Genomic DNA, 15,786 nt, shown 5'->3' on the forward strand with positions numbered 1-15,786 from the left:
GGTCAAACATTCTTGAGTTGTTCTGAACGGTCCTTTTTTGTGTATTCTCATCTGTAGTCAGTGTTGTCTTGTTTTTATTCCTCCTCCTCTCTATCTTTGTTCGTGTTGGCCTTGTTCCCTGCCAGACGTTGTTAGCATTCCTCCAGTTCAAGAATAGTTCCTCTTTCGAAGGTGTTTGGAAGGTTTTTCCCTTTTCATCCATAATGTCACCACTCGGGAATGTCTCTTTTGGACACACAAGTTTGCAGCTTGTTTTGTCTCTACATCAAGGTTAATCCAGCTGTTGTTAGTTCTATTGGCAGTGTTGTATTTTCCACTGCTAGATTTAACTTGTATAAACACATTATTATATCTTAGTTCATAAGCAAGGTAGTAATTTCATTGTACAGGAAAATGTGTTTCTAACTGCACATATGACAAAAAACACTTTGAATTTAAATTTAATGTAATCCTTAATCACCCCACCACCTAGAAATTGAAATGAATAAATGACAGACCTTTTTTACTCTTGGTTTCCACATTTAATTCAGTCTCCGTAAAATAATCACAGTCTGAGTTTTGTTTCCAGTGTTTATATAGATCTGGGTCCATATCCATGATTACCATCAGTAATGTTGTTGTTTAGGTGGATCCTTCGTATTTTCCCAAGTCTTCCATCGTTTTGATGAGGATTGGTTTTCCGTTCTCTTCTCCCAGTGGTGTGATATAAATCCTGCAGTTTCTTGTCCACGTCCTCACAATTTTTCCTCCTTTTTTTATTTGGCGTGCCTTCCATGCAATGCTTGCATTTTGTTTCGTCAGGTTTTCATTGATGTACACCTTCGTTCCCTTCAGTTTATTTCCTTGCTTCAGCAGTTCTCCTTTGAATTTCATATTCGTGAAGGTTATTTTTACAGCTCTGTTATCATTTTTCTTTGGCAGGAGATGGCAGGAGTTGATGTTGTCAGGGTTCAGGACAATGTCCTTCGACTCCAGGTAGTCAATGACCTGTTGTTCAATCGATTTTTTTTTTTTCAACTGATAAGTTTCATGAAGTCTCTTCCTCACTGCCCCACATCTACATATTACTTCATTTACAGCTTTTTATGCACACTTTTTAATATTATCAGTTTCATTAGTCCATCTGGTCTAATGTGATGGCAGAGCTAAATTTTTTGGTGCCATGAAGCTTGAAAAGCAGAAAAAATCCACAGATTAGAGGCAGGGTTCAAAGCGTGGGAAAAAAGTAGCAGCTTATAGTCCGGAAAAGACAGTATATACTGCAGCTTTATCATGAAGAGGTTGTAACAGGAGGATTTAAAATTTTATTCCAGAGTTTACAGAATACTGATGCAGGTAGATGGATGCATAGAAGTGTGTTTACTTCATTGTTACGGTGATTTATTGTGTTTGCCCCCAAAAACACTGCCAAGGTGACTTCCCAACGCAATTCAGTTTTTTCACAGATTTGGTAGATGTGGCTAAACAACGATGGATGTTTATTTTGGGGTTAACACAGAAAGACCCAAATACGAACAAAATTGAATGTCACGCAGAGTGAGGTGATGTCACGGGGAATGCTGACATAAGTGTCCTCCTTCTTTGGTGAAGAAACACATGAAAATTGGTAAAAATGAAGTAAAAACACTTCAATGTCGTCTTTGGGACTCCACATCCCACAATGCAATCCACAAAACTTGTTTACTGTGTTTACAGTGAAGATGGAAAAAAACTTTAGAAGGACAATTTCGACCTTTAACAACTTTTTTGAGTAAATGATCTTAAATATATTGATTTATGAGACTTACACTTTAATTATCTGTTTGTTTGTTTTTTATTGTTCTCCAACAGCTTTAACATTGTGTTTTTATTTGCAACACAGAAACCATTGACCAAATTACATGAGGAAAGTTGTCATAGATCTTCTAATATCTATGCATGTTCCCCCAAGCTCATTAAGCCACGTGATCCACTTTATTCTTCTAAAAGCACAATCAACAAGTCAGAAGTCCCTCAATATTACCAAGTCTATACAGTCCAACAGTGGAGCTGATTATTTACTTGTTTTATTTATTTATTTGACAGGGACATTGCAGTCAGACATAGTTACAGCAAAAAGATGTAATGCATACAGAGTGTATAGCTAATGCTAATTCACAACTTCTGTCCCTGGTTGGGCTTTTCCCTAGATACAAAAAGTATAAAAGCACAATGTTAGACACATTAACTTATTTACAACAGTGATCCAGCATTTATACATTCCCACATTCAGCTCACGCAGATACACTAACTCATCACACCGCACTTACACTACTAAAAACATTATTTACAAGTGGATGTAACTTTGATTTCTTTTAAACCACAACATGACCAATTTGAACTATGTGATGCAGTTGAGATGGGTACACAGTGAGTTCCACAGTTTGGCCTGTTTGATGGAAAAAGCACAATGACCAAAAGTGATTCTACGGCTGGGGGTTGTGCAGTTATTGCTGGAGGTGCTTCTGGTGATTCTGTTGCTGCTTTATCTCTGAATAAATGAACTTAGTGGCTCTGGTGCAAGGTTATTGATGCATTTGAATATTAGTTTAAAAGATAATAATTCATTGAAGCTTATAGAAACTGACAGTCTGTAAAGGTGAGAGGGACAATATTTAGCCCAAACTTCTCAACCTCTGTAACCAGTTCTGAATCCATCTTGCTGCAGGGTCTCACATTCCATATGCCTTAAAAATGCTCCGCTTTCCAGCACTGCACTATTCAGGAGTATGCGGGTGGAGGGTTTTCCAAATATATTTAATACATTACATTTTCTGAAAAATTGATGCAGTTTTTTTTCCATTGACTCAGAAGTATATATATAATGTATATACATCCATTTTCAGACCCGCTTGTTCCTGTATTTTAGGGTCGCGGGGGTCAACCGGTGCCTATCTCCGGCTTACACTGGGCGCCAGTCCATCGCAGGTATATATATTAAAGATTAAGATTAAAGATTAAATCGGGCTTTCGCCTTTAATTGGCCATGTAATGTTAGTACATTATTGGAATTTGTCTTCTGCACTTAACCCATCCCTGAGGAGCAGTCGGCAGCCATTTTGCGGCGCCTGGGGAGCAGTTCGGGGTTAAGGGACTTGCTCAACATCCCACAGTGACGGCCCCGGTGAGGCTTGAACCGGCAACCCTCCGATTACAAGCCCAGCGTCCTTAACCACTAGGCCACCACTCCCCAATATATATATACACACACACACACACACGCAATGGAAATAAAACATTATCTTAATATTTAGTAACACTTTACTCAAAGTTTTATACATAAGGCTGACATTGCGCTGTCATTATGACATGACACATGTCACTATAACATGACACGTGTCATTCGCATGAAAAAGGTGTCATGAAGGCTGTCATTAAGTTTGTTACCCTAATCTTTTGTTACCCAAACCCTTAACCCTAACCACTAACCCAACCTAACACTACAAGATCCCTCCAAATGCCAACATAGCTCCATATGTGTCATTCTGTAATTTAGCGAAAGGTGTCAAAATTTAGCTAACGACACTTAATGACAGCCTCCATGACACCTTATTCATGCTAATGACATAATGACAGCATAATGTCAGCCTTATGTATAAAACTTCAAGTAATTTTACTTTAGTAGTTTTACCAAATACTTCTTAAGGCTTTTTCTTAAGTTTAGTAGAATTTGCTTTTTTCTTCTTAACAAATCAACCTTTTGCAAAACACTGTAAAAAGGACAAAAAATGATATAGTGACCAAAGCCAAAATCCTGCTGATGGTTATTCATGCACTAATACTGATACTTGAAGGCTGTGAAATAAAATGCACACTAGTGTTTCTGAGCATTGGATAACTTGGGATTTATTGGCTGTAGGGATGCATGTGCGTGCTTTTCTGTTACTGTGTGTTAACCTGTAGGGATGCACTGGTGGCCTGTCAATTAAAATTGATCTCCTGATTGATCTCTTTTTGATCTTGTGGTGCTGTACATGTAAAGACTGGACATCTTCTGATTTGACAGGGTGCGATGCATTTTATTTTAAAGGTTTTGGGTGTGGTTATGTGACTGTAATTAATAATACTGGACTTCTTATAGTTGCTTTGCTAAAAAAAAACACTAACTCACAATATTGCATTATATCTTAAATATGGCCATTGGCCACACAAAGTTTTAACATGAACTTTATTTTGAAGGGCTCTTTCATTAGAAGTAATTTTATTGCCTAGGTTGATCTATATCTGGCTTGCTGTCATTTCCATGGTGGTGTGTTTAAAAATGTTCGGGTGAGAGACTCGTACAAAGATTTCTTTCCAACATCTTTCCACAGCCTTTGACAGGATGTGTCTTTCTGATCTTCTGCCCTACAGTGTTAGACCTGAGCCACACTTACTATATAGGCTAGACATATCCATATCAGACCCAAACCTATAACAGAAATGTAACAAATTACTTTACTTCTTTTAAAACGTACTTAAGTACAAGTAAAATTACTGATTTAGAAATGTACTCACAAAAAGTACAAGTACTCACAAAAAGGCCACTCAGTTAGAGTACTTGTAATCTATTACTTTCATCACTGGTATATCAACAAATATACAAACAAAATATGTCTTCAAATATTTTAGTTTTAACGTAGGGTTTCATACAGCTTCGTTACAGATAAAGATGCTAATTCTACCCATAAAATGTCAAAAATGCATCATGAATGTAAACCCAACCTGGCAACACAGTTTCTGCAGTGGTTTTAATACTGCACTTTTCTTTTTTACAGTCACATACTTAATTCCCCCGTAAAGAAAATTAACACATGTTTATTTATTGTTTACTAGATTTTTTTTTTATTTAATTAGGCCCATTGATTTATTTTATCAATATATACAATGAGATGATTTAGGAAAAAGGGATTGTCTCAAAAACAAGACAAATGAGCATACCATATAAGGCTGAGCTGAAAGACTGACAGACCTTTAAAAAAAACCTGTGCACAATGTCACCAACTCAGCGACATCAATCTCATGAGGTCCCTGTGCTTTCCAACTCCCATTAGGCCAACCTGCCTTAGCTTTTATCTCCGCCTTGTAACAATGCTTGTTTGAAGGAAGTTCATTCATTATGTAATGCTCTCTTGAATTATTTATTCTTCAACTGAGCATCTATTACCATACAGTGAGCCAGACGTTTCCACCTTGATCAACAGCAGTGATCTGTTTGTCACCTTCAATGTTGACAGATGTCACACAGCACGTAGTACAACTTCCTGCAGACCATAAAACACATATTAGAAGTGTCTTTGTAATTGTAATTCCTTATAAATGAGTTTGTAGATGAAGAAACAGTTTTTGGTTTAATCACAGACAAAGACAAGACCGGCAAACATAAAGAAAGCTCATAAAATGATGGTGTGGCACAAATTACATTAAACGATTATGACATTTAAAAAGGCACAGACCAAACAACTATTTATGAGTAATGACTGTAGAGATATTCATCAGCTGTACTTTTCTGGCCGTAGTAAAAGTAACCAATGATCTCCTCTTAGCCTCAGACAGAGGGTTGTCTCAGTTCTGGTGCTCTTAGATCTCAGTGCAGCCTTCGATACAGTGGATCATCATTTATTGCTGCAGAGACTGGAAAGTGTTTTTGGAATTAAATAAATGGCTCTAGATTGGTTTAAATCCTACTTATCAGACAGAACCCACTTTGTTCATGTTAATAATTTGTCAGCGCACACCAGAGTTAATCATGGAGTTCCACAAGGCTCAGTTTTGGGACCAATACTCTTTACATTATATATGCTTCCAGTAGGTAACATCAGATAACATAATATAAATTTCCATTGCTATGCAGATGATACACAGCTTTATCTCTCAATGAAAGCTGATGAAACTCATCAGTTATTAAAACTCCTGGTTTGTCTTAAAGACATCACATCCTGGATGAGCTGTGACTTTCTCCTTCTTAACCAGGATAAAACTGAAGTGATTTTATTTGGTCCAAAACACCTCAAATTATCAGAGCAAATATTGTCTCTGGATGGCATTACTCTGTCACCCAGCACCACAGTAAAAAAAATGAGGTGTTTTCCTTTTCATTACGAATTTTGTAGTTTGAAAGCGCTTTGAGATGACTTTTGTTGTAATTGGCGCTATATAAACAAAGTTGAATTGATTTGAATTGAATTGATGTAGTGCTGCATGCTCCTGAGGATTCCTCAGGTTGGCTATGAGGATCATTAGCCACAGCTTCAGTGGATGTCCCCGATCGCCTATAGATATGTTAAAAGCCCAGAAAACAATTTTCAATAATAAGCCAACCAACAGCTTCTGCTACTGCAGAGCTGTTCTGCACAATAAATGAGGCTTGTGTTTCTCCAGGTCACTGGAAAACAACATTTAACCGAGACATACAGTATATGGATCGTAAATTATTTGTGAGTTGATTGAATTAAATATTTTTCTGGTAATGTTGCTCAATTCATTGTGATGGTGATTTTATTGAGATATGGATGCAATCACATTATATTTGGGACTTTAGCAATTGCATGGAATTCTTGTTTAGCTTACAGTGACAAATGTAGGGCATTGTTTCTTAAACAGGGGTACAGGAGCACATTGCAGGGGTACTCGGAAAGATTTAACAATTCATTTAAAAATGGGAAATGTTCCTATTTCCTTAGGACCATATTTACTTACTATTGAAGTAATCACATAAAAGTGCTAAATAAATTCCACTTTATATTACTCATTGTTTTCAATTTGTAGATAAAGCCTTAGGGAACCAATGTTCGAGATACAAATAGGGGTTAGGAGAGCCCGCTGTTCAACAAATTAAAAAAAGTTATGATATTATGAAGAGGGTAAATGATATGAGGAGGGGGTACACATGATTTGCCAAAAATGCAAAGGGGAAACTCAAGACAAAAAAGATTAGGAACCACTGCTGTAGGGGGAACTGTATGTAAATTGGGGTCAGATTAATTATTTTATCACATCTTGACTGCCCTATTCTGCTTAACATCGGCTGCAAAGTGCATCACTGCAGTGATGTCTCCAATCACTGAAGTGTTCTAGAAGATAAAAATCCCATAGCAGGAGCTGAACATGCACTAGGATGGCTTTGGTGCATTTTGTCTCTCGCACCAACGTGGGTTCCAAATCACAGCATAAATCAGTTTATTTTTTTGGAGGAAGTGGTACCTGCTGAGAAGTCACTGGCGAGTGTCAGCAGCAACAGCGCTGAGAAGCTGTGTAATGTGCGCACTGATGGGCCGTCTGAGCACGCGACACAGCATCAGACGGATGATGACCAGTAGTGGATTTGTGCATGGACAGAGCGATAATACATTTATTGAAAATAACATTAGTACGACTTTATGCGACAGCATTTTTTATTTTGATTTTGTAGCCTATATGCATGTACAATATTCACGACAATAAATGAGTGTTTGTGCAGTTATCAGCTCAAATCTTGCTATTTCTCCCACTCAGCTCTCCTGCATTCCCCATGTCAGATGCACAAAATGCTCACATAAATAGTGCGGTCCAAACCACATCTGCACATGCACTGATTTGCACTGAGCGCAGTGTGTAAGGAAATAGAGCCACCAAAGTGCTGAAAAGATTTTACGTCCTTTATTTGAGATCTCAGAAACTCAGTGCCTTCGATTGTAGTTTCAGTGTTTTACCACTAAGTTCTGTCTGTACCTAAGGAACTGTCCTTAAATTTACACGTTTCTACACACAAGTACAAGTTCATGAACTTTGCGTTAGAATGTTCTTACGCATTTATTTTTTCCACATCTATGCATACGAACAAATGAGAAATGAGGGTCCACTCCCAGTCTGTGAGTTTTAGCCTCTGCTGTCCAGCTGCGACATGTTGTTTAGGGGTGACAAATACAGCCCCAGAGGATCATCAAGCTTAAACACAAAAAATATTGGCTGATGTTTAATTTCCTTAGCTTGAGGGCATTGTAATATCCAAAAATACACAAAATGACTGAAACAAAAACACACAAAAATGCACAAAGTGATGCCAAAAACATACAAAATTACACAAAATGATAGAAGAATATACAAAATGACAGCTACACTAAATTACTCCCATAATACACAGTGACGGTAAGATACACAACTACAAAACGACAACAAAAATGACTCTAAGGACACAAAAAAATATATACAAAATGACTGAAAAAGGACAGAAAAACACATAGTGAATCCAAAAACATACTAAATAATGCAAAATGACTCAAAGAACAAACAAAATGGTGGAAAAGTACACAAAACAATCACACCAATGCACAGAATTACTCCAAAAACACACAAAATTACACAAATTAATGGCAAAATAAACAAAAATGTCTCCAAAAATTCACAAAATGACAGAAAAATACACAACAGTGACTCACAATGTGTGATGTCTCAAACTATCTTCCCGTTTTCCAAATGATCCCTTCCATTTAATAGTCTACGACTAAACTTAGCACTACTGCAAATAAACAATCGAAGCTCGGCGCTGTGTCACCTGCACAATTAACACAACTGTAACACCACATTTCACTTTCACCTTCAAACAGTCAACTATTCCCCACCCCTTCCATTGTCTTACCCTGACTCTCTCTTCCATGTTCCCTTCCCCCTCATCTAGGTGTTACTTCTGATATCTTTTAACTAAATCATGACAAGATGCAGGAGACTGATAGGGAAAAGAGGACTTCTGTCAGTGAGTCCTGTCAGTGTAGAAGTTTTAATGCTGGTCTTTCCAATGACCTGGACATCAGTCAATTTCTTTCTTTCAATAACTCACACAGATGACTAGATTTATTAACATAATCAATAAATCTGATACATGTTGTAATCAATAACCCTGATACATGTAAAGCTACAAGCACAATCGTGGTTCTCTGCTTCCTTCACAGCAGACTGCTCTGGAGGCCAAATACATCTTACTCTCCCTTTGTCTTCTTTTGTAGTGTTTCACTTCACAGATTCCTGGACGTCCTGGAGGATGGACTTCAAAACAAAAGATGTTAATCCCCAAAGCTATAGAGTTGGAGTTAAAGTTAAGAAGAATTATTTTTTCTCGATGAAACTCCCCGAGTAGTTCTGGACCTCTTAGTTTGGTGTATAGCAGTGATTCTCAACTGGTGGGTCAGGACCCAAAAGTGGGTCACGGACCTGTACTGGGTGGGTCGCACACAGCTGGTCAAAAATAAATAAATACTTAATGTCTCTCATGTTGTATTGGACTTGTCTTTAATTTTGAAAGAAACTTTTTTTTGACAGGTATGTTGTGTAATGCTTGTTGCACAGGCAAATATAGAGATTTATGTTTAAAAAAAATGACTATATGGCTTAATAAGATTACATTTGGTTTGCTGAATTCTAAAAAAAAAAAAAGTGGGTCGCGATTTAATGACGTTGGCAAAATTGGGTCACAGGGTGAGACCAGTTGAGAAGAGACCAGTTGAGAAGCCCATGTGCCAGCCCGAGCAAGGCACGGGCTGGCACATGTGCTGTATACTTTCCACAGCTTTTCAAAATGGTGTGTAGAATGTAACAGTGGTGTGTAGGCAGTGTGGTGGGTATGTAACAGGGATCAGAAGGGGGGATGCTAATTGCATCCGGCCACTTCCATCCATCCCTATACCTACTCTCGCCTGTGTTTTATATTTTTTGCACAATGACTATTAAAACATCTTTTATTTTTGTATTACTTTGAAAGGACTTTTTTAAAGACAATGCTGTAAATGTGGGGTGTTGAAGTTTGTAATGTTTGTACATTAAACTCTCTCAAACACTTGGAAATAGGATTTGGGAAAAACGTGACTTTGGTTTTTCGTTTTGTTTATCATCTGAATTATTCAAAACGTGCTGGATTGACCTAATTAAGTCTGAGCTCTGTTTACTTACATTGCTAATGTTATTATCCAGAGATGTCAGAGCCAGTGGGTGGTGGGAGATGCAGTCTGTGCTTAGAGAGTAGTTAGTTTTTCTCTTTTCTTTGGAGAAAAGATAAAGAAATAACAATATGGACTTCACTATCCAAAAAGACTCAAAAGGATGAAACATAGTTCAAGTTCTTCTTCTAGTTTTTTAAAAGCTGTATATTAAATATAAAATCTGCATTTCAATATGATTAAATATGTGGAAAACACTGAGACTATTTACTATACTTGTGATATTTGACTAGTAAACTAAGATTGTTTGATTATTTTCAACATACTGTATATTCTGTAAACGTTATAACTGTCATTGTAAGTGCACAACAAAGAGTGTGAAATGTGTTTTTGAGAATTTGGAAGAGATTGTTTTAGCAAGGTCAGCAAAATGCAAATAATCTGAGACATAGTCATGAAAATTCAAGTTGTCAAATGCCATCATAAGGTTCTACTGAGGGTGGTATTAAGTGGTACCTTTGCAAATCTGTCTATGGGACGGGCATAAGTCAACTGTTTGAGACCAGCATTTCAATTAAGTTCAAAAGATCTTATGGTGCTAAAAGCTGATAAAGATACAGTATATGACTCCGTACTCTTAAGCAGGAGTATTTAAAGCTCACCTAGAGAGCTTGACCACAGCCAAACATTCTGTACTGGTGTTCAAACCTGCAGAACAATGAGCTCACTTGGGGCTAAAGCTATGAGTTCAACCTGCGGCTGCCCCTGCTACAATATTGATTTTCATTAAAATATGTAGTACAGTTGGTAATTGTTGTACTGGCCTGTATTTGGTTTTCTCCCACTGTTTGATATTCTTCAAAAAGCTTTTTAGACCACCTCTAGTGCTACTTTACTTTTATTGTGTTTTTAAAAGCCTGCCTGTCGAACAGGAAAAACAGAGCTATTGTTGCATGATGGGTGAGCTTGCGCTTAAAAAGCCAACTGAGCAACACAGAAAGCTAGGAGGTGGTTTTTGGACATTTTTTTTTAACTGAACCCATAATTATGCATGAAAAAAAATCAACACTCTGAATAAATTAAAGCAGTGATCATGCAGTGAGGGTGTGAGGTTTCTTTGTCTTCGTAGAGTCTGTTGTTTACAAAGAAGATCAAATATAAGCCAAAGCAGACAAGTTTCTCTTCCTGCTATGCTGAAATTTCTCAAACGATGAGTACAATTGTCCTTTGAAAGTGTTTTTTTTGAGTAGGATGGGTAAATGATTTGGTCACCAACCTTTTATAGAGCAATTTCAACAGTAATAGGGAAAATAAATGGCTGCTTATTTGCTGTAATCAAGATCCTGGCAAAGGTGTGGGCAGGGAAATCGTGGGAGACAAGGAGGCGGTTTGTGATTACTGTTTGCTTTTGCACTTGGTCCCATGACTCACAATTGGCGAAAAGAATGACACGCATCATTGCTTTACATCGTGATGTACAAGACATTTTGTAGCTTGGACAAAGTTCAGCCTGTCTTCCAAGTCATCAGAATGCCTGGGGGGAATATCTAAAAAGCAATCAACCCATGCTTCCCCTACTTGTTATCAACTCACTGACCACTGCTGTGCAATTTTTGAAATATGTTCTGTGCATAGAAACGCTTCTAAATTTGTGCGTAGGATGGAAATTTAGAACGTGTGTAAGTACAAAAGCATCCGTATTTATCAAATGTCGATAAATCCCACCTGTTCTAAACCATCATGCTCGCTCATGTTAAGGCTCATTTCTAATCAGAAATCCAATTGACCATATGGTTGCAGCATTCCTTTTTCAAAATGAGTGAACAGACTTTTGGCAATGGACTTTTTACATGACCAAAGCCATAAATGTAATGAAGAATCAACTGCAAAATATCTGAAACCCTCTACACTTTGAACTTAAATGTTTAAAATCTAAATTAACTTAACGAATACCTGTTGTAGCCTTGTATATAATGCAAAAATGTGTTTAATGTATGACCAATAAATAAAATATGTGCACATTTATTTGAAAAAATATTTTAGCACTGTTTTGTATGAACTCATAGCCTCTGAGACAGCCATCGCACTTCACAGTAATACAGATATGTAGTTATACACTGTAACAATGACATGAATAATATTTTTTTATGTTTATGACCCCTAAGCTACGGCTTGGCGACCCCCAGTTTTGAAGCTTCTGATCTAGTGAAGTGTCCACCTGGAGCCATTAAATATTTGTTGATATTTAAAGGTCCTATTTCACGCTATTTGTCACCCATCTGCATTTGTTCTAAGAACCCCAACAACATAGTATTTGTGATTTATTTTCCCAAACTCGCCTGTTTTCCAGAGTTTTAGCCTCTGAAAAGAGACTTCCTGAGGGCCAAAGCGATTTTTCTTTTTGCTATCCACACACTGTTGTTATTTTTCAGCCAAAAAACTGCACATTACAGTAAAACACATGGCTATTTAAGCAGCTATTGTGATTGTGAGTCCATCTCAGCGCTTCAAGCTGTGTCATCAGCAGCAGCAGCAGCAGAGATCAGCTTGTTATCAGCTGGCAGTCACAACATCGACGTGTTGCCATAGCAACATACTCAAACAAAGCGGCACAAAGTTGTCACGCTGTCTCCGTATTTTCCACGGCCCTATGGTTAAAAAAAAAAAAAAACACTGCTATAGAGTATCTGATAATTGAACAGGTTTTTATTGGTACAAAAATTCAACTTCAAAGTGTCAAATCTGAAATGTGTTACTTTTTAAAGATAGCTGACAAACAGAACTTCCTTAAAATCTCTTTCTGATTCTCAGTCTTGTTTGAATGGCTGCAGCATTACAGGGTGGGACAGGCTCTGTATTAGGGGTCGACTCATCTGCTCTGAGGATTCTACGCAGCAAGCCAAGATGATGTGGGAGACTTTTTTCAGGTTAAAACTAAAATGCCCCCTCCTGTGTCGGACGGGCACAGCCATCGACCTTTTCGCAGGCCCATTGTGAGTTCAATGATGCTGGTTGAACGTGCACGGGCTCAGTTGTAGTGATGCTCTGCAGGGTCCTCGGGTTGGTTGCGGCGTCATTAGCCACGGCTTCAGTGCGTAACCGTATCCCAATCACCCACAGAGATGTTATAATAAACCATACGAAGCCCAATAATTTAGAAATATTGTAACAATGTAGCAATCCTCAGCAGCTCTTGCTTGAAGGCTCAGACAGCAGCTGGATGTGCAGTGGAATGAATGGCTTTGGTGTGTTTAGTCTGATGCTGTAACATTTACAAATCATGGCATAAATCAAACAGCATATTTTTGGCGAGGTGACACCTGCCAAAAAGCCAGTTTTCTTTTCAGCTTGTCCTGTCAAAGATGTTTTAAAAGCTGTTACACCATTTATTCAAATTTTGCACTAAATTAAAATAATTGACTCATACTCCATCAGCTGACAAATGTCTGTCATCAGATGAAGATCTATCTTTCCAAAGGATGTCATTGTGTAAATGATCCGTAAATTGTCTTTCTTTGCTAAGCACAGCTGTCAGATCCGTGCACCAACCAGGATCTTCTAAGAATGGACAGGTCATTTTCCAAGACAAGTGAATGGCAGGAGGTGGGGCTTTTATATTCGCACAGTTCTTACACAACTTGGTCCCTACCAGGTTTGCCGTTCAGCGTAAGTCACCATGGTGATCTACCCCAGTAAGAAGTTAACCAGCATTGTAGTCCAGCACACACAGAATAAATCCCTGAAGTTAGCATGATAAGCAGAATTCCAGCTTCGTTATACAGGCCCTTCAGATTGCGGTTTCAGTTAAAGCTGCTATGGCCGATCGTTTTTTTCATTAGATAAAATTATTGTGTATGCCTCATAGATCAACAAATCGAGCATCATTTGTTCCAAAAAGAAAGGAAAAATGTCAAAATTCACACTTATCACGCTTGTTTTCATCTATGATTTTAGCAAACAAGAAATTAACTTTAGAGATCTATAATTTGATTTAAAAAAAAAAAAAAACATTAAATAGTTGTAGCTGTAGCAAATATTAGAAACACAACCTTTGTTTGTTTTGCACAAGTTACTGTACATCTGGGTGGACATGTGTTTCATGTACATCCTAAGTTCCCAAAGTGGGGTGTGAATACCCCCAGGAGTACGCAAATTGTCATGGGCGTACATGAATAAAAAATAAATAACAGCGTAACAACATTGGAAACTAGAATATAAATAGAGCAGCAGTCAGGAGCCTTCATGCATTGCCAGAAGTTACACATTGGCCTCTGCAAGACCCTCTAGTGGTGAACAAATTAATTACATGACCAGTTGCCCTTCTCCCTCAAGACTTGCGTTAATTTCATTCATTGATTTACACCTGTGATAATTCTGAATAAGAGGTTTTCTGGTGTGCTTACAGCTTATTATTGTACATTATTCCTCAACAGGATAGGTAAAATTTGGAGACAAGTTTCCCTCTAGGTCTACATTATATATGACATTACAATATTGTGTTTTTAAGTGTGCAGGACTAGGAGGTACATGGCTTCAGGTTAAATGTCTGAAGGGAAACGGGACTGTGAAAAGTTTGGGAGCCACTGATCTACATCATAGACTTTCCTCTTCATCACTGCTGCAACATTGAGTTTTACAGAAACTGGCATAATGTTCAACTTCTTAAATTCATTCAGTTTAGAATGTATGTACCTGGATAGTGTTCAGGAAGAATCGTTTGATACTGGCTAACAAGGACATAAAATCAATATGAGCTTTGTCCAATTGAGACGTTTTACCTAATTGATTTGTAATATCTGACCAGTCAGAGTCACAGACTCCCAAGAGGTTTGTCGATGCTCAGCTGAAAATGTCTGACAAGATCGAACAATCAGCTAAATGTTCATTGTAGTCAGGTAGTCTGTGCAGCTGTCTGACCAAGAGACAACCTTACACCAGATGTCCCTGAAAATGTCTTCAATATGCAAGGAAGATCTCTAAAAGCGCTGACTCAGGCCCTTACTTGAAGCCATTAACTGCTGAGGTCAAACTTCCACATCAGAACAACGATGTCAGACTCATGGTGCCAAAAGGGAAATGGATGTTGAGTCTCTAACGGCTATGAATTTAATTGAGCAATCGTCCAGCTTTGATGGTAAATGGGAGATGTCAGATGACCCTGATAAGCTTCCATTGTACAAGATGGGTGTTCCTGTATTTATATTAAATCAAAGAGTATACATATTGATGATGGTACACTTTTGCAATTATAAGAAGCACTTTCTTAAGACAGGTACAAGCTGCATCTAGAGGTGTCTCTGGCACAGAAAACAAGTAAAGGATTTTTGTTTCCCATCCAAAAAAAAATCAAGCTGCACTTAAGTAACTTTATTTCTTTGATGTAAGCCCAAGATATATATGGCTCTGAAGTGATGTGTGCCGTGAACTCTGATAAATCTCCCAAGCAGATCCAAGAGAAGGACTTGTTGGGGTCCTGGTTAAACCCTGTAGTAAAAGCATGACAAAAATAAACCCTGTGGAGAAAGAAAGAAACACTGAGCACACAAGGGAAGACGTTTGTTTTTTAAAGTGTTAGAAATGTCCCAAATCGTTATTTTTATGGGAATATGCAGTAGGAAAAGGTACTTTCTTCTGTGTTATTGTCTTGCACAAAAGCGGGCTACTGTGATTTGAATGTTTGGTAACACTATACTTGAAGTTTTATACATAAGGCTGGCATTACGCTGTCATTATCTGTCATTAGCATGAATAAGGTGTCATGAAGGCTGTCATTAAGATGTCATTAAGTGTAGTTTGCTAAATTATGTCACCTTTGGAGCTATGTTGGCATTTTTTGGGTTAGGTGGAGGGATCTAGTGGGATTAGGTAGGTTAAGGGTTAG

The sequence above is a fragment of the Gouania willdenowi genome, chromosome 15, assembly GCF_900634775.1.
Source record: "Gouania willdenowi chromosome 15, fGouWil2.1, whole genome shotgun sequence".
Lineage (NCBI taxonomy): Eukaryota > Metazoa > Chordata > Actinopteri > Blenniiformes > Gobiesocidae > Gouania > Gouania willdenowi.